The 25,640-nt window shown below is 38.9% G+C and overlaps 2 protein-coding genes across 2 annotated transcripts in view; one reads left to right on the top strand and one right to left on the bottom strand.

Moving 5' to 3' along the window:
* The window catches only part of LOC124114657 (prestin-like), a 58,770-nt gene that overhangs the window by 30,607 nt on the left and 2,523 nt on the right, over nucleotides 1-25,640 (bottom strand). The gene's annotated exons all lie outside the window — the stretch shown is intronic.
* LOC124114634 (leucine-rich repeat extensin-like protein 1) overlaps nucleotides 1-25,640 on the top strand; it is a 31,200-nt gene that overhangs the window by 483 nt on the left and 5,077 nt on the right. The gene's annotated exons all lie outside the window — the stretch shown is intronic.

Genomic DNA, 25,640 nt, shown 5'->3' on the forward strand with positions numbered 1-25,640 from the left:
GCGAACGCTTTAACCACTAGGCTACCCGACCGCCCCTAGTAATCTAATGTTATACTTTTAGATGTTGTGTTTTACGTCGAGAACTGCAGCTTGATGTTTGTGACGGGCGTCACCTGTGGGTTAGTACACGCTCTCCTTTTCGCGAACACCTGGTATCATCACTGTATGACAGTGATTCATAAAAACATACTTATGATGTAGTCTAAATCGTTTATTGTTATTATTATTATTTTGAGATTAAAATAAAACATGCAGCAAAGAGGGTTTGGGTGATCCTCGCACAGTCAGATTGGTTAGGCTCATCATCAGCTCATGGCCCTTGACCCCTCTACACGCAGTCCAGAGAGCGAATGGGACTTCTCCCAGGAAGCGCTGCCTATTCGAACCCATCCAAGACTTTTCGAAGAATGCGAAGACTCCCCAATACTGCACCCTTCTGCATTACCCAGATTGTCAGAAGGGCTGTATTCCAAGCAGAAAACCCAGGTACTCTCCCAATGCCAGTCAACAGATTGGGGAGTACCAAACCTAAGCCACCGAGAATGATGGGGAGATGGACAACTTGGCACTTGGGATGAGAGTGTGACATTACATTTGCCATGTTTTTCCTGAATCTTGTCAACCACAAAAGGGGACAGAGAATTCAATAATATAAATGATTTCATTGGGTTTATCAAAAAGGACAAGATCAGGTTTGTTAACTGGATAGGTATGAGGCTTTATACGGGACTATACCGAATAATTTTGTATTTATCTCTGTGTCAAAACCACAAGCATAGCGAAGACGGTAATAAAATGATCGAGCAACGCCATCATGTCACTTAAGATACTGTTTTTGCCAAAGCTGGGCATCCACTGACAATGTGTTGGATAGTCTCATTAAATTCATAACATAATCTACATTTCATATCTACATTTTGATGCAAAAGCACACATCGACGGTTACGTCATCATCATCATCATTATTATTATTATTATTTTTATTTATTATTATTTTTATTATTATTATTATTATTATTATTATTATTATCATCATCATCATCATCATCATCACCACCACCATCATCATCATCATCATCATTATTATTATTATTATTATTATCATCATCATCATCATCATCATCATCATCATCATCATCATCATCATTATTATGATTATGATTATGATTATTATTATTATTATTGCTACCGGTAGGGTAGTACATGCTTACCCTATTTGTGAAAACCTGGTGTCATCACTGGTTTTCGATGGTCCATTCCTATAACTTTCACACCCATTTTGCCCTTTATACCAAGTTTAATCTGTTTCGGACAACAATCTAGGATGGTTATTCTCTTGCACTGGCAATCTACATTTACATTTAGCCTCAGCTCAAGCTATGTTGCCTAATGTTTGCTTGGGCATTGTTACCACATGTCACGCAGCTCAAGTAATGCCATGCACATTACATTTGGATATTTTATGAGAGTTGACTACAATCTAGACAGAAGTAATCTCATTGCTCTACGATGAAATGTATACCCGACCCAGCTTCAAATACGTGTTTAAATGTCATGTTGGATGTGTCCGGGTTTCCGCGCAATCATCTAACAAAAAACAGCATAATTATTCGTGCAATTCGACAATATTTGTGTTTCGACTATAAGCTGAACATTTTAGTATATTTATTTATAATATTTGTGTTTCGACCATAAGCTGAACATTTTAGTTTATTTATTTATTTATTTATTTTATTATTACTATTATTTTTTATTATTTATTTTTTATTTATTTATTTATTTATTTTTTTTAATGAGTATGATTTTAGTCCGCTTTTATCAACATCATTCCGAGGGACACCAGAAATGGGTGTTACACATTGTACCCATGTGGGGATCGAACCCAGGCTTTCGGCGTGACGAGTTTTAACCACAATGCTACACTACTGCCCATAAGACGTAAGAACAGACAATACTCTAGTTAAAGATCCTTCGACAGAATTGTGTGACACAATCTATTGACAATGTCTGCGCCACTTCCTTGTGTGTCACATGAGACAGTTAAGTAAGTGTTCCACACACATAACATCACAACACTTGTGTTTGCCTTGGACCACAAAAAACGTTGGGAAACTACCCATCTCATGTCAACATAAAACCTTCCGTAATACTATCATAATAATGTAATGCAATATGTTAATAGTGTTAATATAAAGTAGTAGTAATACTGTTTGTTTACATGTATATAAATGCGGTCAAGCATTGTGCAATGTAATCCCATTGCACCTGTGAAATTTGAACTGACGAATGTCTGCTTGAATTCTCTCGTTCAATGCATATCAGCGACTTTGGTATCCACAGTGCGTCACACCAAACACTCGTTAACTCAAAGATAATCAACTTCCATCGAGTTACCCGTAATTCGAGACCAGTGTTATGTTATATATTGTACACATTACGGATTTGGCTGAGGTCACAATGTATAAAACGGTATAACTTGTGAATGATATTCGAGATAACCGGTTTCATTGCACAACCACTTACAACTGATATACACAGTACAGTAAACTACGGTTATAACGAACTCAAAGGGAGCACTAATTTTAGTTCGTAATAACCGTAGTTCGTTGTAAGCATATATACAGCATATATACATCAAATGGCCGGGACTAAAAAATAAGTTCGTTATATCCGTCAGTTCGTTATAAGCGTGTTCGTTATAAACGTAGTTTACTTACATTGCTGCACACATAAGACAATCGGTGAATCTTGTTGATATAAACTTCCAGGAAATAGAAGGAATTTACATGGAAATTGCATTTGATCAAAGAGTTATCAAAACGTTACTAGGCTGACGAAACAGTCTCCGAAACACTGCAAACTTAACGTCCAATACATAACTATGTTACTCGTATGAAATACATTACCATCTAATAACCATTTCTTGTTTTAGCCCCCATCAAATATGGGTGTATACATTTGCCCGGCAGGTTATATTACCCCAAAACCGTAAGACTTCCCAAATTTCTTTCCTTTTTAAAAAGACTATTGTGTGTATAACTCACAAAAACACTTGACTGACATGTAGGGGACCCGGGTAGTTTAAGAGAGTGCAATTTGTGGTGAAGAGTTACGTCCCTTGGCCGTGTCAGGATCCACTAGCGGTGTCGATCCCTGGCCGCTGTAATCAGTGGTAACTATCCCCCACCTGCGTCACGTCGGTCTATCGTTCTATATATTAAGCTGGGATGCTCCGTTGTAACTGAAATACTACTGAAATCCCCATTACAAATTGAAATATATCTTCAAAATAGAATAAATTCACGATTATTCAGTCAAAGTCGCGCATTGACTTGTATTGTGAGTAGACATATATATAATGTTCGGATATGTATCATGTACTGTCATGAGTGAGTATGGTTTTACGTCGCTTTTAGCAATATTCCAGCAATATCACGGCGGGGGACACCAGAAATGGGCTTCCCACATTGTACCCATGGCGGGAATCAACCCGGGTCTTCGGTGTGACGAGCGAAAGCTTTAACCACTAGGCTACCCGACCGCCCGTACTGTCATGAGTGGTATTTGCTTATATAATCGGAAATACCTTTTTCAGTTATATTATAATTTATTTATGCGTGCTTACATAATTAAAACATTTTTGACAATTACATGTAATAAAAATAATATGAAATTGTAGTGTACTGGCGCTTAGGCACTACTCAAAGAATACTGCTATATGCTTATTTTAAAAATATAATTCGATCTAAGACTTTGAAAACTTCTTTATAAAATTCATTGAAACAATTACATGCAAAACAAACGCGGTTTTCTTTCTCCCCCCCCCCCCCCCCCTTCAGTTTACTCAACAATGTTTGTGCAAAAAGTTAATTGTGAATATGTCCTGGTCATCGTACTTAAACTAATTAATTTCTTATTTGAAGAAAGGTCGTGTGCGTCTCAGAGCAGTCGCGGTGAGCCAGAATCCATCATCACAAACATAGGACAATTATTCACCTAATCGGCCGCACAAGCTAAAGCCGCAAAGATTATTCTAAGTCATGACGGACGGGGCAGTTTAAATAAATGGCGTAACGCGCGGATGAAGTTGAATACATCTTCACAACGGTTAATGACATGATGCGCCATTGGCCGATGAATTCACTGTCGCCTCTGGAGTGGTCATTATCTGACCACTCTCACCCAGTGGTCGCTTTGTCATCAGCCAAAAGCCAAAGAAGAAAATATATTCACACGAGCATAAGCATTATCCTGTTTCACTGTTGCCTTGTTGAGCGCTGGGACATTTGACAAAGAAACATTTGGGGGTAAAGAAAATCAAAGGGACAGAAATGGGTCACACACTGACCAAAAAAGGATACATTAACCCTAATGGTGACACGTCTCTCCGACGGTGGAATGTGTAACGTACCAGCATTCTTTTAGAGTCCAGATGTGCTTGTTAAGATAACCATGAAAAGATTCCATAACAGTATTCTTCGCGCCCAGTTTGAAATGCTTTAGGTGTTGATAATGCATCTAATCACGAGGCAGGAAAGGTTATTGTTATGGGGAATATTTTGTAATTTTATATAACTGACCGGGCAGGAATTCCAATTTGAAAGTTCCTTACAGCGCTAACTCACAGAGGTTTGTGTTAGCCTGCGTGACCGTCGTTCGTGATTACAGAAACATCAATGTAATTAGTCCCTAAAAGGCGCAACCTGACAGTTTGATGACCACCAGGATTATTCAACTCGAACAATTCTAATACCAGAACGCATTGGGCTGCGATGACCATCACTTTCAGGAATGAAATATTTTAAAAGACCCTATGAAGAAACAGCATTTTCGTTCACTTTCCCCAAATGCATGTTACACTATTTACCGTCTATGTGAAGACCTATATAAAACTTTGATGGGTACATTATTAAAGTCACTTTAAAACACATAGGTAAAATTATCAGTGTCTTAACCTTCGCGGTTTAAAAACTAAACTGATATTTCTTTACGAGAAGCATTTCTTTATAGAGGGCATGCATCATCAACATACCCAGGGTAAATGTGTATGAAAAAAAATGAAACGTCAAAAAGATTATTTACATGTGTACGTCTCTAGGTTCGTTTCGCGTAGTATTAAAAGCAAATAGCCTTACAATAAACTTAAACATATATCTGTTTTTTATGTCATTGAACGAAAAGGTACTATGAAGTAAAAAATGGTTTACTTTGTATTCAAGCTAAGCATGGTTTGATTGTTGACCGACGTTTTATGAATCTTTGACCTAGTGTCCCTGTCGGTCATCTAGCTTAACGGAATCACAAAACAACAACTGATATATGTGATGAATGGGATGTCTTTGAAAAACAATATTTACACGGTCAAACTAATAAAACAGAACGGCCTAATAACCAATCACTAAGGTTCAGGGTGTATGAATCGAGGTTAAGGCGGAAGTGTTCGTGTCAGAAAAGCGATAAAATATACAGTAACTTGTCTCATTGTTTACCTCCGGCTAGGATGTTTATATCACACAAATATCCATTAATCTACTCAGGATCAGAAGATTGATGGACACGAGTGTTGACAGCTGAGGCTGAACGATTCAAAGAAACACACTGCAGACTATTCGTAGTCATCATGGATGGCGTATGCTTCCTAATGTGGTACATTGTCTAAATACAGAATTTGGATGATGCGGATAACTAACCAGGCAAAAAACAGTATGCACTTAAAAATTGGATTTGACCCCAAAATTACAAACTTTATCTAAACGTTATCTAAAAGAAGTCGCGGTAACACTGCAAACTTAAAGATAAATATGACTATATATGATACCCTATTGAAACCCATCTTCGTCGAATACCAATTTTTGTTGGTGAATACTTTCTTTTGGCAATGCAGTTCAGTACTACTTTGACGTTAAATGTAATTGTCTATGTGAACTGGAGACATACATGTATTAGAAACGAATTAATCTTAATTTAAGTCATCTTGCATTGCCTTATTCGCAGAATTTAATGTAGTTTAAAGATGCTTACATAGATGATATTGTTGCATTATGTGCTATTGTAAGTTTGATCATATAAACATTGAATAAATATGGATTGAGAAGATTCTCGAAAAGAAAATTCAAACAACGATACAAACTACAGTTAACTACGATTATAACGCACACGCATATATCGAACTGACTGATACAATGAACATATTTTTCAGTCCCGACCATTTGTTGTATAAATGTCGTATATATGCTTATAACGAACTACGGTTATTACAAACTAAAATTAGTGGTCCCTTCGAGTTTGTTATAACCGTGGTTTACTGTACATACGACATGGACATCAATAATGCCCTGATAATGCTAAAAAATAATCCAATTTAAAAAAAACCAAAAAAAACATAAGACGCAATCAAACATGTTAATATGGAGACTGAATGTGATTGAGAGAATCTGAAATAATATTTTCAGCATTATTCGAACTAATTATTTCTAGGCTTTAAATACGAATGAGATAAATGACATGGATCAGAAAAGTACTGTTACACGGTCCACTGCATCACGGAGGTACTGGGTCAGGTAAGGTGTGGGGGGCCTTGGGTAATAGCCAGGGGGCCCAGTGACGTATCACTCTCGTGTGCTATACATTGTTCTCGCATAACTGTGTCCACGTGCCCTAATCCCGTTAGCAAGGTGTAACATAACGAGATCTACGTGCGGTATTTCCGACTTAGCTGTACATGTCTGAAGAGTTCTAGAGAAGTCAATATTAATGTGTTGGAGCCTTGCAGTCAATTTTAAGGAAGACTCCATGCTCTGGAGACTTTTTCAAGGCGAGGTGCAGGTGTTCGCATTGTCCCCATATGTGAAATTGAGACATTTTTCAGTGCAATTAGGGCAAGAAGTAACTGTTAGGCCATCCATATGTTTAAATAAAATATTAAAAAAATATATTAAAAAGTTTTTCACTAATTGTGACATTTTAAAGTTTAGAACACTTGCCGCCAGTTTTAGAATTAATTTACGACGTAGATTCAGTCGCCTTGCTTCGGAATAAAGAATTAACTTTAGCTGAAGCATGATCAAGGTGACCTGTTTTTTTAAAAGTTTTTTTAAGCAATATTTTTTTTTTTATCGGTGCATACATTTAAACAGCTTTGGGATAAGAAAGCTGTTTTATTGTTTCAAGTCAGAATGAAAGTGCAGGTGTGGCGGAGGGAGGAAAGAGAATGAGATACGGATGGTCCTCGATTGATCTACATCATAAAATGTAAACTTCAAGGTTAGCAAAGTGATGTTTGAAACGGGTTTTTTACATTGTAATTTTATAGTATTTTTTTCCTGGTATATATGAACATATATAATTATGTTATACAATGGATTATTATATTTCTATTATAATGCTAAGTTCACATCGAGGTTTGGGCAATAGATAATACAGACATGTTACAAAATACTTTGTGCGCTTGATACTAGTTTTCTGGTTTTATAAGGGTAAGTGAGCCCATATCAGAAACATTCCAGTCATATCACCTGGGTATGCCCTAGCATCGACTACGATGTCGATTTTTGTGTAATTCCGCTGAACTGCCAGGCAAAGGAAAGTAGGCTCATGCAAACTGAATTTGATCAGAACATTACTCAAGTTGTCAAACCGCAACTAGGCTGAATACGGTCGCCGAAACACAATAATACCCGTATCATATACATCCCCATTGAATAACCATTTCTTGTTTGTTTCATTTTTGCCCCAATCAAACATAGGTGTACTTTCTTTTGTCCTCCAGGTCATTGAGATTCAGCAATAAACAACCAAAAACATGTCCTCACTCACCATATGTTAATTTTACATAATCCAAAAAGTACGCTCTGACCGAAATCCTAATCACAGTAAACATAAAATGGAGACGTGATTTATTTAGTGTAGCTGTTAGTTGTGTTTTTTTAATTTATTTGTTGTTTAACGCCGTACTTAGCAATATTCCAACTATATGACAACGGTCTGCTAATAACCTACTGGACCTGACAATCCAGATTTTTGCATCATGAGCATCGAACCACGCAATTAGGATACGATGACATGCATCAACCAGGTCAGCGAGCCTGACCACCCGATCCCGTTAGTCGCCTCTTACGACAAGCAGGATTACCTTTTACGGCAAGCATGGGTTGTTGAAGATCTGTTCTAGCCCGGATCTTCACGGGTGGTAGCTGCTAGTGATATGTTGACAACTATATTCCCACAGAACAACATCCACTGCTGTGCGGAATAGCACGCTACAGGCCTAGGAATGATCACATGATATTTCAGAGCATACATGATCCCTGCATCTCACTGATTCGTACATGTGACAGTCATCACTTCCCCATAGATCTCACACTATACGGAAGGTTGGAACGTGTTTTTAGACAGGAAATCCCATATTTATGGATGTGACAAAGCTTTGTCATCTGCAACACAAACATATAGCAAATACGTTTACAGCTCTACAGCCTAGCACTACTAATAGGATGTGATGAAGGAGTTTCCATTTTGTGTTTTCGAGATTTTTGTTTTAAGCCAACAAATATCAGAATCAACTTCCTACACACCTGTAAATTGATACCTTGAAAAACAAATGCATACATGTTTATTGTTACTCAAGCAGTGGCGTACACATTGTGTACCTAGTAAGTACACCGAGTAATAAATCAAGATAATACACCTCGTAAATATAACTAGATAGTACACCCACTAAGTACACCCAACAAATACAACTAAACAGTTCACATAGAACGTACACCCATATAGAACACCCATTAAAACTCCAAGAAAAAACACCCAGTAAGTATACATTAATAGTACACCCAGCAAATACACCTAGAAAGTGCATCTAGAAAGTCCCTCCAGCAAGTACACTATATAGTTCATCCAATAAACTTAATCCATTAATAGAACACCCAGTAAGCACACCCAGTCATTACATAATGTAATTACACTTACTACATCTAGAAAGTAATCTAAATAATACACCCAGTAAGTACACATTGTTATTAACGCAGAACTGATTGATATAACGAACAGTTGGGGTAAGATGACATATAAACTTGGGCACCGCCCACCCCTCACTCCCACCCCCACCCCCACCCCCACACCCCTCCTCCGCACAACACCACGATTGGCAATGAACCCAGTCAACGAGCGTGATCACCCGCACATGGATTCTTGGATAGACTCTCTGGTTCGTTTACAAGGAGCTGATTATGACTAAACTTTGTAAACAGGGACTAAGATCCAGAGGTCAGTCTAGGTCTATACATCGTAACTGGTGACTTGTGTCAAAGTGAGATGTTATGTAATTGTGGTATTGTTCTGTGGTAAAACGCATACCCAAAATCTTAGAAAACTATAACAACTTTAACATAAAATGGCAGCTACTTTCGTGATGACTTCGATGCTTACGTTGTTTTTTGAGACACATTAATGGCGAGAGACAAAATACATAGATCAAGAAGGGAATTAATAAAGGATTACTGATCTGTCAGTAGTTCGTGGTAGTTTTCCGATCACGACACAAACATGAGTTCATTGTCTGATATGGTTTTTAACTAATCAAACTGATGTATCAAAACATGTGACAATAGCAGGTCAGACTCGAACACTGTAAAAAGACGGTTTCAGCATTAGGAGAGTGGTGCGGGTTTTACAGTCAGTTGATCGAGTCGAACCTCGGTCGTTCCAGTTTCCCACTCTGCACTGCGTTGTTCTGATCAAGAAATTGTGTAATAGGAGAGATGGACTGAAGCTTAGTAAAGTTAATCTGAATATCAAACCTCGTGTTGTGTTAATACTTGTTTGCATGTGCACTAGAACATGGATATTTATGTAAGTTATAAGGAGCACTCATTGAGCGTCATGACTTAAACTGACCATGGCGACATGGGACGGCAATACTTAAGGAAAATGTCGGGTCCCTTGGCACACTGTTATGACCTAGTGCTAGTTTCATACAAACAAGGGGGCTCTTGGGAAGTTTCTTGAATACCATATAATAACTGGCTGGGACTGTCCATTGATAAAGGCCTATTGCCCCCTTTAAGCATCTACTTGAGCTTGCCTCGCCTGAAAGGTATCATACGTTACTGGTGATGTATCACGCTATTTCGCTGTATATATGGTCTCTTTTCTGTGTCTGTGTTAACTGTTGTGAAAAATCTCATTTGATTTAAATAGCCAGACCACGGTAATATTTTGCTATGGCGTTCATGATCGCTTGACATGTTGACATACTAGAGTGCTAATCTCCCACGATGTGAAGATCAAGATGTGGAAATCTGGCACACGATGAGGCTGATGGTTAACAGTCCTAAACGCACTCGCTTATTCAACACTTCCTGGGTATTGTGTGATGGTAAATGCATTAATTGACTCTCGAGCTTCTCGTGACATCTCTGTGTACTTTGGTAAGAACTTGGGAATAACACGGTACGCCGGGAAACATGAGATGGTTCCGGATCAAGGCTTGTCCTCTCTGTGTAAACAAGTGGGTCATGATGACCGAAAAACAGTCAGTTTTAAGGACGGGTAGCGCAGTCGTCCAAGACGCATCACTTCGCTGTGGGGAGTGGCGTCCGTTAATCGTGTCAGAAGCCTAGGTCTGTGTTCGAATCCCAGACATTGATTATCATTCCTGGTGTGTCAGCAGGATCCAATTGCCCGTAGATGTCACGACATGGTTACTAGATCATACATCATGCCCCCTTTAAACCCAACTTATACAAATACATCTGACTGGAGGTGAGGTGAGGTGCGGTGAAATGGGGCTTAACGTCGCGTCCAAGATTATTGCACTTATATAGCGACGTGCAAGTACGTGAATGTGTGTGTGTGGCTGTTTGTAGTAGTCCGGACTGATGCCGATTTATAGTGCTAGCTCACTGAGATACCATGCCGCAGTTTAACATGAATACCCTACTCAGACACAGTGTGCTGACTCCGAGCCGACCAGTTCTTGTTTTAGTCCCTTACTGCCGAGCGCCAGACAGGGTAACAACAAGTACCATCTTTTAACGTCTTTTGGTATGACGCGGCCAGGGATCGAACCTCGGACCTTCCGCTCTCCGGGCGGACGCTCTACCACTAGACCACGGAGGCGGTCACATCTGACTGGAGTCGTCACTTGAAACCGTATAGGTATGGAAGCGTATTAGTGCCACATTCTAAAAACATATCATCTTCGTAGATGAAAGTATCATCTCCGTAGATGAATGTATCATCTAGGTAGGTAATAGTATCATCACCGAAGATAGTATTTCTTTAGAATGTGGCACCAATGCGCTTTCATATATAGGTGATATACAGGTGGTCCTCTTGTCAGCTTGATGAGGGAGGAAAGACCGACGTGATGCAGGTCTCAGAATTTTACCAGTTTGGTGAAACCCACAAGCACGGGTATGGTGCTGACAAACTTGTAAACATAATCGGGGCGAACCGGGATTCGAAACCATGATCATAGATTTCTGGTCTGCCCAAGGGACGCAACTCTCCACAGCGAATTGTGGCATCTTTACGACTTAGCCACCAGGGCACTCTCTGAATAGATGTCCCCACATAAACAACTCTTACTTTCAGTGATAGGTAAACAGATAGCTTTCCAATGCGATGCTTTTTGTCGGATGTATTCCTGAATACAATGCTATACTGTACTACAGTTCAAGGCCGATAGTCCAGTGCAGTACCTAGCCTGTGAGCTAACACCGACGTGAGGGTGTCGACTGTCTCACTAATGTTGTAAAACACCGCTTTGAGTAGGTACAGTGCGACGAAAGTAGCATCATTTTGATGTTCTTGTGTTTCATGGAGAGTATTAGTGTTGTGTTGTGTTGTGTTGTGGTGTGGTGTGGTGGGATAGGGTGTTGTGTGGTGTGGTGTGGTGTATTGTGCATGGTGTAATATAGTAGTGTACTACTAGTGTAGTGTAGTGTAGTTTAGTGTAGTGAAGTGTAGTATAGTGTAAAATATTGTAGTGTTGTGTTGAATTGTGATGTGTAATGTAGTATAGAATTGTGTAGTGTAGTGTAGTGTAGTGTAGTGATATGTTTGTTGTTTAACGCTGCACTCAGAAATTATGTAGTGTAGTGTAGAATGGTGTAGTGTTGTGTTGTGTAGTGTCGTACAGGTTAGTGTAGTGCAGTACAGTGCTGTGTAGTGGAGCGCAGTACTAATAAGGTTCGGTGCAAGTCAGTGTTGTGTTGTGTAGTGTCGTACAGGTTAGTGTAGTGCAGAACAGTGCTGTGTAGTGGAGCGCAGTACTAATACGGTTCGGTGCAAGTCAGTGTTGTGTTGTGTAGTGTCGTACAGGTTAGTGTAGTGCAGTACAGTGCTGTGTAGTGGAGCGCAGTACTAATACGGTTCGGTGCAAGTCAGTGTTGTGTTGTGTAGTGTCGTACAGGTTAGTGTAGTGCAGAACAGTGCTGTGTAGTGGAGCGCAGTACTAATACGGTTCGGTGCAAGTCAGTGTTGTGTTGTGTAGTGTCGTACAGGTTAGTGTAGTGCAGAACAGTGCTGTGTAGTGGAGCGCAGTACTAATACGGTTCGGTGCAAGTCAGTGTTGTGTTGTGTAGTGTCGTACAGGTTAGTGTAGTGCAGAACAGTGCTGTGTAGTGGAGCGCAGTACTAATACGGTTCGGTGCAAGTCAGTGTTGTGCAATGTAGTAAAGTAGCCACATCTTACTGTTGTGATTGGGTTTGGTCTTAGGTCGCTTTTAACTGCATTGCAGTTACATTACGGCGTGTCAGCTAAATGTGGGATGCGGGTCGTTTAGCTTTAATCTTCACCCCTAAAATAAACGCCACAATCACGGATAGAGTGCTGACAAACATGGACACATGATCAGGGTGAACCGGGATTCGACCCACAATTACAGGATTCTGGCACGTCCAAGGGACGCAACTCTATGCAGCGAATCGCGGCGCATTAGTCGACTGGGACATAAGGGAGTAGTAGTATAGAATGTTTGAAGCCAAGACAAGTAAATGACCAAATTGCACTTTTCCATGAGGATAATTTCTGCGTACAGTGAACTTGCTTTTTTACTTTCAAAAGATGTCGAATCCATGTTCTAGGGACTTTCCAAACAATTTTCAAACGAATACTTCTGCAGATGCCTCCCGGCAAATGGAGAAGTTGTAAACGACACGAAACAAAGGCAGTTTGTGTACCTTCTCCCTTTGTGAAAATATATACATGCATATAATATATCATAGATGTCATGTACGTCAAGGTCAAACGACAAGACTGAGGCGGAAACGCATAAACAATGACGTCAGATGCAGGTCACGTACGTAGTGACATGCGCATTGAGAAGACTAAAAACAAGGGAAACCCATATGCAGTTTCAGATTTTATATCATTTATGAGGAAGCGAAGGTGTCTGTTCAATTCACCTTAAATTTCGTGCGTTTATTTTTACATTCTACAAACCACAGTGATACGAGTGGTGAATAGATCATACGATAATAATTCACGAATACTTCAGATGATTCTCAAAATTTATAATTTCCTTTCTATTAAAACAATTTAGAGTATTATATAAGTTACTTGTAAGAATGAGAATAATTCAAGCTTGCAGTTTTATTTTGCTGAACGGATGGTAGAACGTTTGGTGCATCTGGTAGTGGATTATACATTGTACATTGTAATTAGTATGCTGTAAATAATGAAATTCAGTAATTTAGAAACCTTGTTAATCCCGAAACCCAGTTTGTAATGACACTCCGTCAGTACTGAAATCCCGTTAATACAATTACCTCGTTAATCCAGAAACCCCGTTAGTACGAAAACCCCTTTAATCCAGAAACTCCGCCTTCCGCACAGTTACTGTTACATACATTACAGGGAATATGTATAAACAAGATATTTGTCATATCTTAAATAATGATGCTATTTCACACATATCACATATCGTGTTCCATTCCCACAAGTGTACAATGAGTGAAGCCAATTACTGGTGTCCTTAACCTTACTAGTCCTGGAATATAAAAGCGGAAACCCCCAGTCACCGACTCATTCCACGCCTTGAACCCACAAATGAAGCGTTCATAAAATCTATTGATCATTGACAAGGAAATTATAACTTGAGAAGGAAACTATGTTCATTCATTCATTCATTCATTCATTCATTCATTCATTCATTCATTCATTCATTCATTCATTCATTCATTCATTCATTCATTCATTCATTCATTTCTTTGGTTGGTTGGTTGGTTGGTTTAACACTCTCCGTTCAGAAATATTCCAGATATATGACGGCGGTCTGTCAATAATAGAATCTGAACCAGACAATCCAATGACTAACACCAAAAGCATCAATCCACAAAATGGAGATACGATGACATGCAATCAACCAAGTCACGATGCCTGACAACCCGAGATGTTTCTTCGCCTCTTATGACAATCATACCAGGGGGTAGCTTGTTGAGAGCTTGTTGAGAGCTTGAATTCCCCGGAACTATCGCAGGGTGATCTGATGGTCTGTATGGTGACTCATGTGACGAGTTAAAACTAGGCTTCAGGAAGTATGGTATGACGGGAGTCAGGTGAAATCCATATCGGCAGATTGTCATCCGGCGGGTAGAGTGACATTAACATGATGACCAACATGTACACTTGTTCCTGGAAGTTAAACCCCTCACCAGACAATAGTCTCACATCTGTATCTTCCCTGTACAACATTTAGCATAGACCAAGAGCATGTGTTGGGAATGACTGTGGCGATCGTTACCCAGATTATTCTATTATTAATGCAAGCCTCCATACCTGTTAAACTGTGATGAATAACCTCATTATCAAAGTACCCATTGACATACGTGTTATGTTAATGTTATGTTATACGATTTATGACCATAAATTGAATGTTTTATAAACGTTTTGTTTTAATTCAACTTTCAATGACATATTACTAATATACTATGATTAATGACACCAGCTGTGGCAGCGTTATATCCTTTTTATAAACATTAATGATGATTATGCAGCTTAACAGGGACAGAAGACAAGGATGACTTAATACTTACTTGCAATGTTACTATAAGTATCATTTAAGACTATTTTCAAAAGCAATAATAGTATGTTTTTCGATTCGAATCATGCATTACTAACAGTAGGAAACATAAGACTAAGACCCTTACACATATTTTAGCGAAATATGAGCCAAATGAGTGAGTGAGTGAGTTGGGTTTAACGCCGCTTTTAACAGTATTCCAGTTATATCGCGGCGTGTCAGCTTGATGTGGGAGGAAAGCGTGAAGTGATGCAGGTCTCGGACGTTTATCACTTCGGTGAAACCCACGAGCACAGGTATGGTGCTGACAAACCTAGAAACATAATCGGGGTGAACGGGATTCCAACCCACAATCATATGTTTCTGGCGTGCCCAAGGGACGCAACTCTGCGGAGCCAAATGATCTGCAAAGTGTAACCATCGTAAAACTATACATTGACACAGCTTGTTTTATGTTTTTATAATAGTTTATTGCATATGTCATATTTGAATTCGAATAATAAGGTAGATGGTGTAGCATTTAATTAGACAGGAATTCATCAATATCTTCGAGACAAGGGTAGAGTCGATCATTGACAATAGTATTGACAGGAGCCATAACGTGGCCAGTTATTTTTACAGATATCAAGTGAATAGCGTTCGAGTTAACAAGGTCCGGCTGTACAGGTGCGTCATGATCACAGCACACTTTCTTACATTTTCCTCGAACTAAGACATCGTCCCACGATGAACACTTGAACGTCATCTCACATACATACGTTGGAACCTCGTTAACTCGAACTCCTTTGAGTCGAAATAATGCTTTATGCGCTGTACACCATGGTTGTGGGCTAATATTAGGTCTGGAACTACTCTATGGAATATGCATTTAAGGTTTGACCGTGGATGGTTTCGGTTCATTGAGGTTTGAATCTAAAAACCGATGTGCAAACTTTTGTGAGAATCCGCTACGCGCAACACCAATGCGCAAACTTTTGTAAGAATCCCCTATGCGGATTCATACAGTTTGCACATCGGTTTTTAGATTCATACCTCAATGAACAAAAAAATCCAACACTGTCAATGCTACAATAGATTTACCAAAGAGTGTTACATATCTTTATCAAATCAGACACAAATGGCGAGATTGAAAAACATTCCGGGTGTAGGTATACATACTGTTTCGTGACATGTATCACGTGATTGTTTAATTTATGCACATAACTTGACACGCCCACAAAGTCAGTAGTCAATCAACGGAGAGTAGGTAGAAAGCAAAGCTCATATGACCTGTCAATCAAGGCAAGAGGCAAGAAGAACTGCAACAGTCAGAGTGTAACGATCCGGTACAAATATGTCCGTGAGAAGGCGGCTGTTTCAAATGACATGGCTAGTTACCGCCAGATTCAAACGCTAGTTCCCTGAGAACGGGAAGACACAGTTGGAAAAAGTCGGGCGAATAATGAAGCAAGAGACATGAAATTTATGGAACCCAGGCGAGCGGAAAAAACAGGCGAGCGAGCTCTCACGTTTGCTGTTTTATTCCTTCTCGGCCTTCGTCTCTCAGTGGTTGGTTTGGACAATGAATATGCACTAATTTCGCGGAATGTCCTGTGCATGACGATACACGTGAGCAGAAAGGAAATTCCCTCGACTGTAATATTGGGATTTCCCTACATTCTGTGGTAATAAAAGTAGTCCGCGTCGGTGTGAAATGAATGCAATAACACGTGACCAAGTCAGCTAATCAGAATGCAGGAATTACAATGAACACAGCGAAAATTATTATTTAAGTATGACTGTATAGTGTTTTCGGTTCATTGAGGTATGAATCGAAAAACCGATGTGCAAACTTATGACTCCGCGTAGCAATAACAATTGCAATGAATGACATAACGCGTGACCAATTCAGCTAATCAGAATGCAGGAATTTCGTTGAACACAACACAAATTGAATTATTTAGTGATGAAATACTGCGTCTATTTGAAATAATATAATTCCTCGGGTGAAATAGCACTTTTTAGGAACTACTTTAAGTCTGCCTCACTGTCACTATGGTTTTCTGAGTAAGAGGTGCGTATCAGTTAATAACATTAATAACTGGGACATTTTTTGTGACATGTTCACATTTTCACTCGTGGCTGTACCATTCATGAAAATAACATTTTTGTCAGAAGACACGACGAGATATACATGCTACTTGACTGAATTGAACTGAACAGAACTGAACTTTTATTTACATTTTTTCCTTTCGGTTAAAGGTATTTTCCCCCACTTCCCAGTTTCAATAAGTAGATTATGGTTACAAGTTCTAAACAGGACGTTTAAATAATATTCAAAGTTTAGGCAATCATGTTTATGATACTTTACATTGTGCTTTTTGAAGACTTATTTTTTGCACTTTTCCAACGCTGTAGGTTAATGTCATTTCATTTTCCATGGACTATATGTTTTTCATAAGTAAGACGTTTAAAACTTTGTAAAAACCAGGCAATATAAGACTAATACCTTCTCCCTATATATACGGTCCCTGGGACATCGAGATTCATTATATAATACAACTGTGTCATGTGTTTACAGACCAATAACTGCAACTGGTTTTGAGATGCCCCCTTCATCTGACAAAGTTTAGCATTTTAGCAACAACTTGAATTGTGCTAGATCTTTCATAATAAGGTTGGAAATGTCATCAGCAGAAAGCACGGATCTATCAGCCTCTGTTGTGAGCTCCAATAAAAAGTCTGAATAATCAATACAAGTTGATCTGTTGGCCTAAAGGACTAGCGTCTGGTTGCAGGGAGTGAGTAAATCATGCGCATTTAGAGACTGCAGACAGCATCTTAAACGACAGTGGTTAATATATTCATCATGTTGGTGTGATTTGATATCAGGCGAGATTTTTGAATGAGCGGTTTACGGATCCCCCATATTACAAATGTTGAAAAAATTAAAATGATGTTTTCTTCCCGTCGCGTCTGTTAAAGCATTTCAGTAATGACAACAAGAACCAGAATATGTAACTGTGGGAAACAAAGAAACTATTGCCTCGCCATTTAAAACTGCACTTCTGTTTTTCTTTATTTAACTCCATCACCAATTACTATATGGAAAAAACGATAAAACGTTATTGTTCTTTTTTAACGGCGCAACCAATTTATTTAATTGAATCCCGTTACACATTTCTTTATTCACTCCACCACCAATCTATTTAATGGAATCCCGATACACATTTCTTTATTTCACCCCACCACCAATCTATTTAATGGAATCACGATTCACATTTCTTTATTTCACTCCACCACCAATCTATTCAATGGAATCCCGATTCACATTTATTTATTTCACCCCACCACCAATTTATTCAATGGAATCACGATACACATTTCTTTATTTCACCCCACCACCAATTTAATGGAACCACAATAAACCGTTATTTTTCTTTATTTCTCTCCACTACAAATCATTTTATGGAATCACAGTAAAACATTATTTTCCTTTTCTTCATCTTAGATTGGGGCCCCCCACTAATTATTGTGTGTGTGTGGGGGGGGGGGGGGGGGGGGGGGGGGGGGGTGGGGGGGGGGGGGGTGTGTTCTAATCAATAGTATTACATTTTACACCCGACCAATTATTTTAGGGAATCACGATAAAACGCTATTTTGTTTACTTATTTCATCCTACCACCAATTACCTTTCTAGGGATTCACGATGAGCATTATTTTTTCTTTATGTCACTTAAATACAAGTTATTTTTATGGAATCACGAAATACATTTTTTTTTTCATTATCTCATCCCACTACTAATTATTTTAAGGAATCACGTTAAAATACTTTATTAACCACCAACCTTACGGTTACAAACCCATAAAACTGTCATAGCGACTGATTTACGACTACCATTGTCTGAAGTACATTTGACTCCAAAGGTAATTACCCTGTAGCCATGTCATGTATATGCCTCCATAACTTAATTGTCATTATTTATAAGACACTAATCCCCGTTGTTAATCCTCACCAACATTTCATTGTATTTTGACTGTCAGTCAGCCTGGACTACCATATCTCTTCCGTTATTGTTGCAAACTTCATAGACAGCTTCCTGCAAGACAGGTCGCTATCAGTTAAAATAGGGAACAATCGATCTGATCCTATGGCACTGGACAATGGCACGCCACAAGGCAGCATTATAAGCCCAACCCTGTTTAATATCATGATCAATGATCTTTTTGACCATGTCAACTCTCCTACCCAAACTTCTAAATTCGCTGATGACGGAGCAATATTGGTAAAGCACAGAGATATTTCACAAATCAGAAAAAAAATCCAGTCAGCCCTGGACGGAGTAGGTCAATGGTGCAATAAATGGGGATTCACAATTTCAAGTGAAAAAAACAGTTGGAGTTCTATTCAAACGCCGGAGGAAAGATGCTATGATACCCCGTGTCTCCATAAAAGGCAAACCAATCAAATTCGAAAAAACTGCAATATTACTTGGGGTGATCCTATGATCAACACCTCACTTGGCGCAAACATATAGAACATGTGGAAAACAGATGTCAAAAAGACCTGAACGTATTCATCTTGGGGCACATCGAGGGACACTCAGCTGGACCTCTACAAATCCTTTATCAGATCAAAAAATGACTATGGCTGTGAGGCCTTTCATTCAGCATCAAATACTGTCTTGAGGCGCCTAGACAGAATACAATACAAAGCCCTAATGCTGGCCACAGGCGCAGCAACAGACACCTCACTAGAAGCACTACAAGTAGAAACGGGAGAACTCCCATTAAAACTAAGAAGAGAGCAGGCAATATTGTCGTTCTGGGGACGAACATCAAACCCTTTGGTTAAAAACATATGGCAAGATAAAAACACTCGAGATGAAGCCCTAGCTCGAAAAAATCCCTCATTAAAGCCATCTGGGATATTAGTACGTGAACTCATTCGAAGTCACGATTGTGATGACATTCAGCCTCCAGAAAGTCACTACAAAGGGTGACACCCTCCCTGGACTTTAAAAACTCCCAAAGTTGACACTGCTTTAACATCAGAAGTCACTAAAAAAGAAAACCCAACCCTACTACGATCAGTAGCTATCACTAAAATTCAAACTACCTGGGACAGCTATCTCACGCCTCAGACTCGGTCACAAAAAGCACTATGACAAGGTTTGTTCATCTTGCAATCAGGCTGAAACCATTGCTCACGTGTTACTAGAATGTCAAGACCATGCCCAAGCCTTGGGTCAGTTAAAACAAGAATTGCAGTTAGATCCGCTATCTGCCATAGATCTCCTAAAGCCAAGAAATGCAATAGCGAGGGCCAAACTAACTCTATTTCTGAGAGATGGACAGCTACTCGAACGTATATAAACAGAGCAGCCAAGGATAAAAATGAAATCATATCAATATACGAAATAGAAATCATATCAATACAAAAACAGAAATTATGTGAACACCAAACACACAATAGATATGTGTACCCTACTCACACACAGGAGTCCCAAAGAGGGACAGGTAAGCCGAAACTGCTTAGGCAGAAGGTGACCTCTTAAACACTTAATGCAACAACAACAACAACAACAACAACAACAACAACAACAACAACAACAACTTTCTCGTGTCATGGTGTTTTGTTTGTGTTTCATGTAACTCCCTTTTCGGTTGTGTCTACACAAAATAGTGATAGGATCATTTATGAAACAGTACACTCGTTGTCTAATCTTTTTATACTGAATGCTTGGATTATGTTGATTTAATTACATGGAATGGTTATACAAAACAAGTATTGACCCGTGAAGATACGGGGTAGAATAGGTCTTCAGCAACCCATGCTTGTCGTAAATGGGTGGTCAACCTCGTTGACTTGGTTGATGCATGTCACCTTATCCTAATTCTGGTGATCGATGCTCATGATGTCAATCACTGGATTGTCTGGTACAGACTCGATTATTTACAGACCGCCGTCATATAGCTGGAATATTGCTGTGTGTGGCGTTAAACAATAAACAAACAAACAAACAGAACAATTATTATTTCTAATACTCATTGTCAACTCTGATCCATTTTATATTCATAATAGGTATGCTCTTTGACGAGATGAAAATGTTTTCGTACATGCATTTTATTTACATGAAGACAAATATTATGTACAGTGGAATCAATAAAAAACCGTATACGACCATCTTTCTTGACGTTTGTACTCGAGGTATTCAATGACTGTCTGTTATAGGGTGTATGGCCCTTCCCGGCGATGTTTCGCCATTGATTATGGTAATGTACACAGACGAGTCAATCAATTGACTGCATATGGCATTGTATTTGGACGCACAATCAATTAATTTATACGCTAGTTTGAATGACATAATGTTCAAATAATAATTTAACTTGTATCTGATTTTTGTGAGGACATACCGCAAGTACTTTAACTAAGTCGATGCGAGTTTATAAGAATATACAGTCAAGTCAGTTAAGTACGTATGGTGTTTGTATGGCTACATAATCAAGTTATTTAATGGAACTTATTTATATGGAATTTGTATGGACATACAAATCAATAAGTTAACTGTATATGACAGTTCAGTGACATATGGTCGAGGTAATTAATTCACTGTATGTGGGAGAATTTCTAATGACATAAATAAGCATTATTTTGTATGACGTTTTTAAAGCATTTCTTTATGTGGCAAGGGGCGGTCGGGTAGCCTAGTGGTTAAAGCGTTCGCTCGTCACGCCGAAGACCCAGGTTCGATTCCCGACATGGGTACAATGTGTGAAGCCCATTTCTGGTGTCCCCCCACCGTGATATTGCTGGAATATTGCTAAAAGCGGCGTAAAACCGTTACTCACTCACTCACTCTATGTGGCAATTTGAGTGACATAAAGTCGGGACAGTTACATCCATGGAACAATGAACATTTATTGTATAAGGTATTTGTAACAACACATAGGTAAGTGAATCAGTTAACGCTATGTGACATTTGAAAGAACGTATAATCAAGTCACTTAATTCATTCTTTATGGCATTCGTATTGACATTCAGTCGAGATAATCAGTTACCTCATTAGGGCAGTTTGGATGACATACGCTCTAGTCAGTCGCTCACATGTGTGTTCCATAGTGTCCTGATGTACGATCGACCAGGTCAATTAATGATTTTACATATTTTTAATGACACGCATAGATTCTATCGATGTTATAAATGCCACTTTGTATTTTTAATAAGTTGAGTTCATCAATAGAGTGTCTCTTACATTTGCATGGTATTAGGTTTAAAAAAAAGTGTACATTTTCGCATTTAAAAAAACAACGAAAGTTTCAAATCCCATATCAATTCCAGAACTAAACAGTTCATCGTGTGTCACAAGATATGTGCCCAAAAGTTTTAAATAGGTTCCCTGATCTTTAAAAAATGCAAATTTATTTTTTCATAATGTCAGCAAAGGTGTAATAGCTCAAAAACAAATGTTCAAGGTCGAATACGATTCATGAATGAAATGGTTAGCGGTCAGAAATCGGTCAAGGTTTTCGAACATTCCAGTGGAGTCGGAATTTTACGAAACATTGACGCAAACGTGACATATTTAACACATCTGCGCAGGTCACATGCTGCCCACATCTGACCTGTGACCTTGAAATTACTTCCGGGCTGTGCCGGGCGGGGCTCTCTCGCTCTGCTTACGAAGTGTCAACAAAGGGGTGACATGTTGAACAAATGTTACTGGCAGGACGGCAGCTTGTCATTGAGCGATGCTTTGTTTTACAACAATGACACCTGTGTTGACATGCGAACGGACGTATACTTTCGGGAATTTTCACACAACAACACTAAGGTTTGCCGTAATGGGGGAACGCCGTGGAGTTGTTCAGATGTAACCGCGAGCGTGTCCGTCTTAGATTACTGTGTGAGTGAGCCGACTGGGACTTACGATGTTTGTATCAGTGCTGCATTATACAATATAATATCCTTGGGGGAGACAAGCCGGTGGTTGATGCTACACGAACCAATCTACGCCGTCTGGTCGCGATGACACATAATACCAGTCAGGTCACAGCTGGGAGCTCGTCTTCACTGATGGCCAACCAATCCATTGTCACGCGTATTGATAGAACTGATAAATAATATTTTGATAGATATATTCTAGCTTGTGAATAAGTGTTTCAGAGACATGATTGTGGTATCAATTATATTTTTTTTAAATATGTACATGTATTCCAGTTATATCGCGGCGTGTCAGCTTAATGTGGGAGGAAAACCCGAAGTGATGCAGGTCTCAGACGTTTACCACTTCCGTGAAACCCACGAGCACGGGTATGGTGCTGACAAACCTAGAAACATAATCGGGGCGAACCAGGATTCGAACCCACAATGATAGGTTTCTGGACGCAACTCTTTACAGCGAATCGCAGCGTTTTCGACGACTGGGCTACCCGTGTCCCCTTAAACATTCGAAACTCATGTGCTTATTTACACTCCATGTTTCAGTCAGTACTATGTAGTAGAAGTCACCGTGGTTAAACGTATGGTTATATTACTGCCTGCGGGAACAAATACGTTCATTTATTTACAAGTAATACAAGTAACTAAGAACAATACACCAATGAGGTTTACACATGTAATATGTAGTCAAATACTACGTTAAACAAGATATTCTTTTCTACGAGCCTTACTTCATTTCACCAATTGACACGAGCCATACTTCATTTCACCAATTGACACGCGCCATACTTAAAATTTTACCAATTGGCACGAGCCATGCTTAAGTTTATCAATTGACACGGGCCATGCTTAATTTTATCAATTGACACTATCCATACATAATTTTACCAAAGGGCACGAGCCATACTAAATTTTTATCAATTGACACGGGCCATGCTTAATTTTATCAATCGACACTATCCATACATAATTTTACCAAAGGGCACGAGCCATACTAAATTTTTACCAATTGGCACGAGCCATGCTTAATTTTACCATTTGACACGGGCCATGCTTAATTTTATCAATTGACACTATCCATACATAATTTTACCAAAGGGCACGAGCCATACTAAATTTTACCAATTGACACGAGCCATACTTAATTTTACCATTTGACACGAGCCATACTTCATTTCACCAATTGACACGCGTCATGCTTAAAATTTTACCAATTGGCACGAGCCATGCTTAATTTTATCAATTGACACGGGCCGTGCTTAATTTTATCAATTGACACTATCCATACATAATTTTACCAAAGGGCACGAGCCATACTAAATTTTACCAATTGACACGAGCCATACTTAAATTTACCATTTGACACGGGCTATGCTTAATTTTACCAGTTGACACGAGCCATAATAATTTTACCAACTGACACTATCCATACTTAATTTTACCAATTGACGCAGGCCATACGCAATTCTAACAACTGGCACGAGCCATAATAATTTTACCAATTGACACCAGTCATACTAAATTATAACAATTGACACGAGCCATACTTAATATCACCAATTGCTTCGAGCAAATCACTATTTTGCCATAAGTTACGAGCTTTACCTAATTTTACCATGTTCGACGATCCATACTAAATATTACCAATCATTATGAATACATATTATAGTTAAGAACTTATGCGGAGTCTGTATGTTCGCTCTGACAGAAATATTTCGAGACCAACATTTGCAGTGGCCTGTCTATATGTCTTCTTCTGACAGGGAATAAATCCTGAAACACAAAAAAATAATCTTGTCAGCTCGGAAGAGATCTTTTGGAGAACTATTCAAACTGTTCGTAAAGGAACTCTTCGTACAGTAACTGTTTGTAATACAACTGTTCGTACTGTTTATAAAGCAACTGTTTCTACTGTTCTTAAAGCAACTGTTCGTACTGTTCCTAATACAACTGTTCGTACTATTCGTAATGCTATTGTCCCTACTGTTCGTAAAGCAACGTTTTTCACTGTTCTGTAAACCAAATTTTCTTCCTGTTCTCCTTCTGTTCTTAAAGCAATTGCTTCCTCTACTGTTCGTATAGGGACTGCTCCTATTATTCGTAAACCAACTGTTCTCACTGTTCGTAAACCAACTTGCATTTGGTTACGTAAAGCAACTGTTCACATTATTCATTCACCAATGTTTCATACCGTAAATTCATCTTTTACTGATCGTAATGCAACTGTTTCTATTTTTCGCAAAGGAACTGTTCTCACTGTTAATTTGACAACTGTTTGTAAACCACTTTTCACATTGTTCGGAAACCACGTGTCCTACTTTACGTAAACCACTTTTCACATTGTTCGGAAAATAACATCATATTATTCATACAGCAATGATTCATACCGTAATTTATTCCTTTACTGATCGAAATGCAACTACTTCCATCGTTCGCAAATTAACTGTTCTTACTGTTAATTTGGCAACTGTTTGTATTCATATCTCAAACCTTGACTGAATAAAAAATCCCATTTGGGAGACTTAAAATGGTTGCAAAAAATGGTTCGCTTGTACATTGTTCGAAACAATGACATTATTAAGCAGCATCTTAATATATTGTCTCAAGCAGTCATGAGTCACAATCAGGCACTATGTCCCCAGCTTTAATGATAGCAACCTCATTTCCACTATGTTTATTCATATTCACATACATAT

Source organism: Haliotis rufescens, unplaced genomic scaffold (assembly GCF_023055435.1).
Source record: "Haliotis rufescens isolate VD_foot unplaced genomic scaffold, xgHalRufe1.0.p SCAF_7, whole genome shotgun sequence".
Taxonomy (NCBI): Eukaryota; Metazoa; Mollusca; class Gastropoda; order Lepetellida; family Haliotidae; genus Haliotis; species Haliotis rufescens.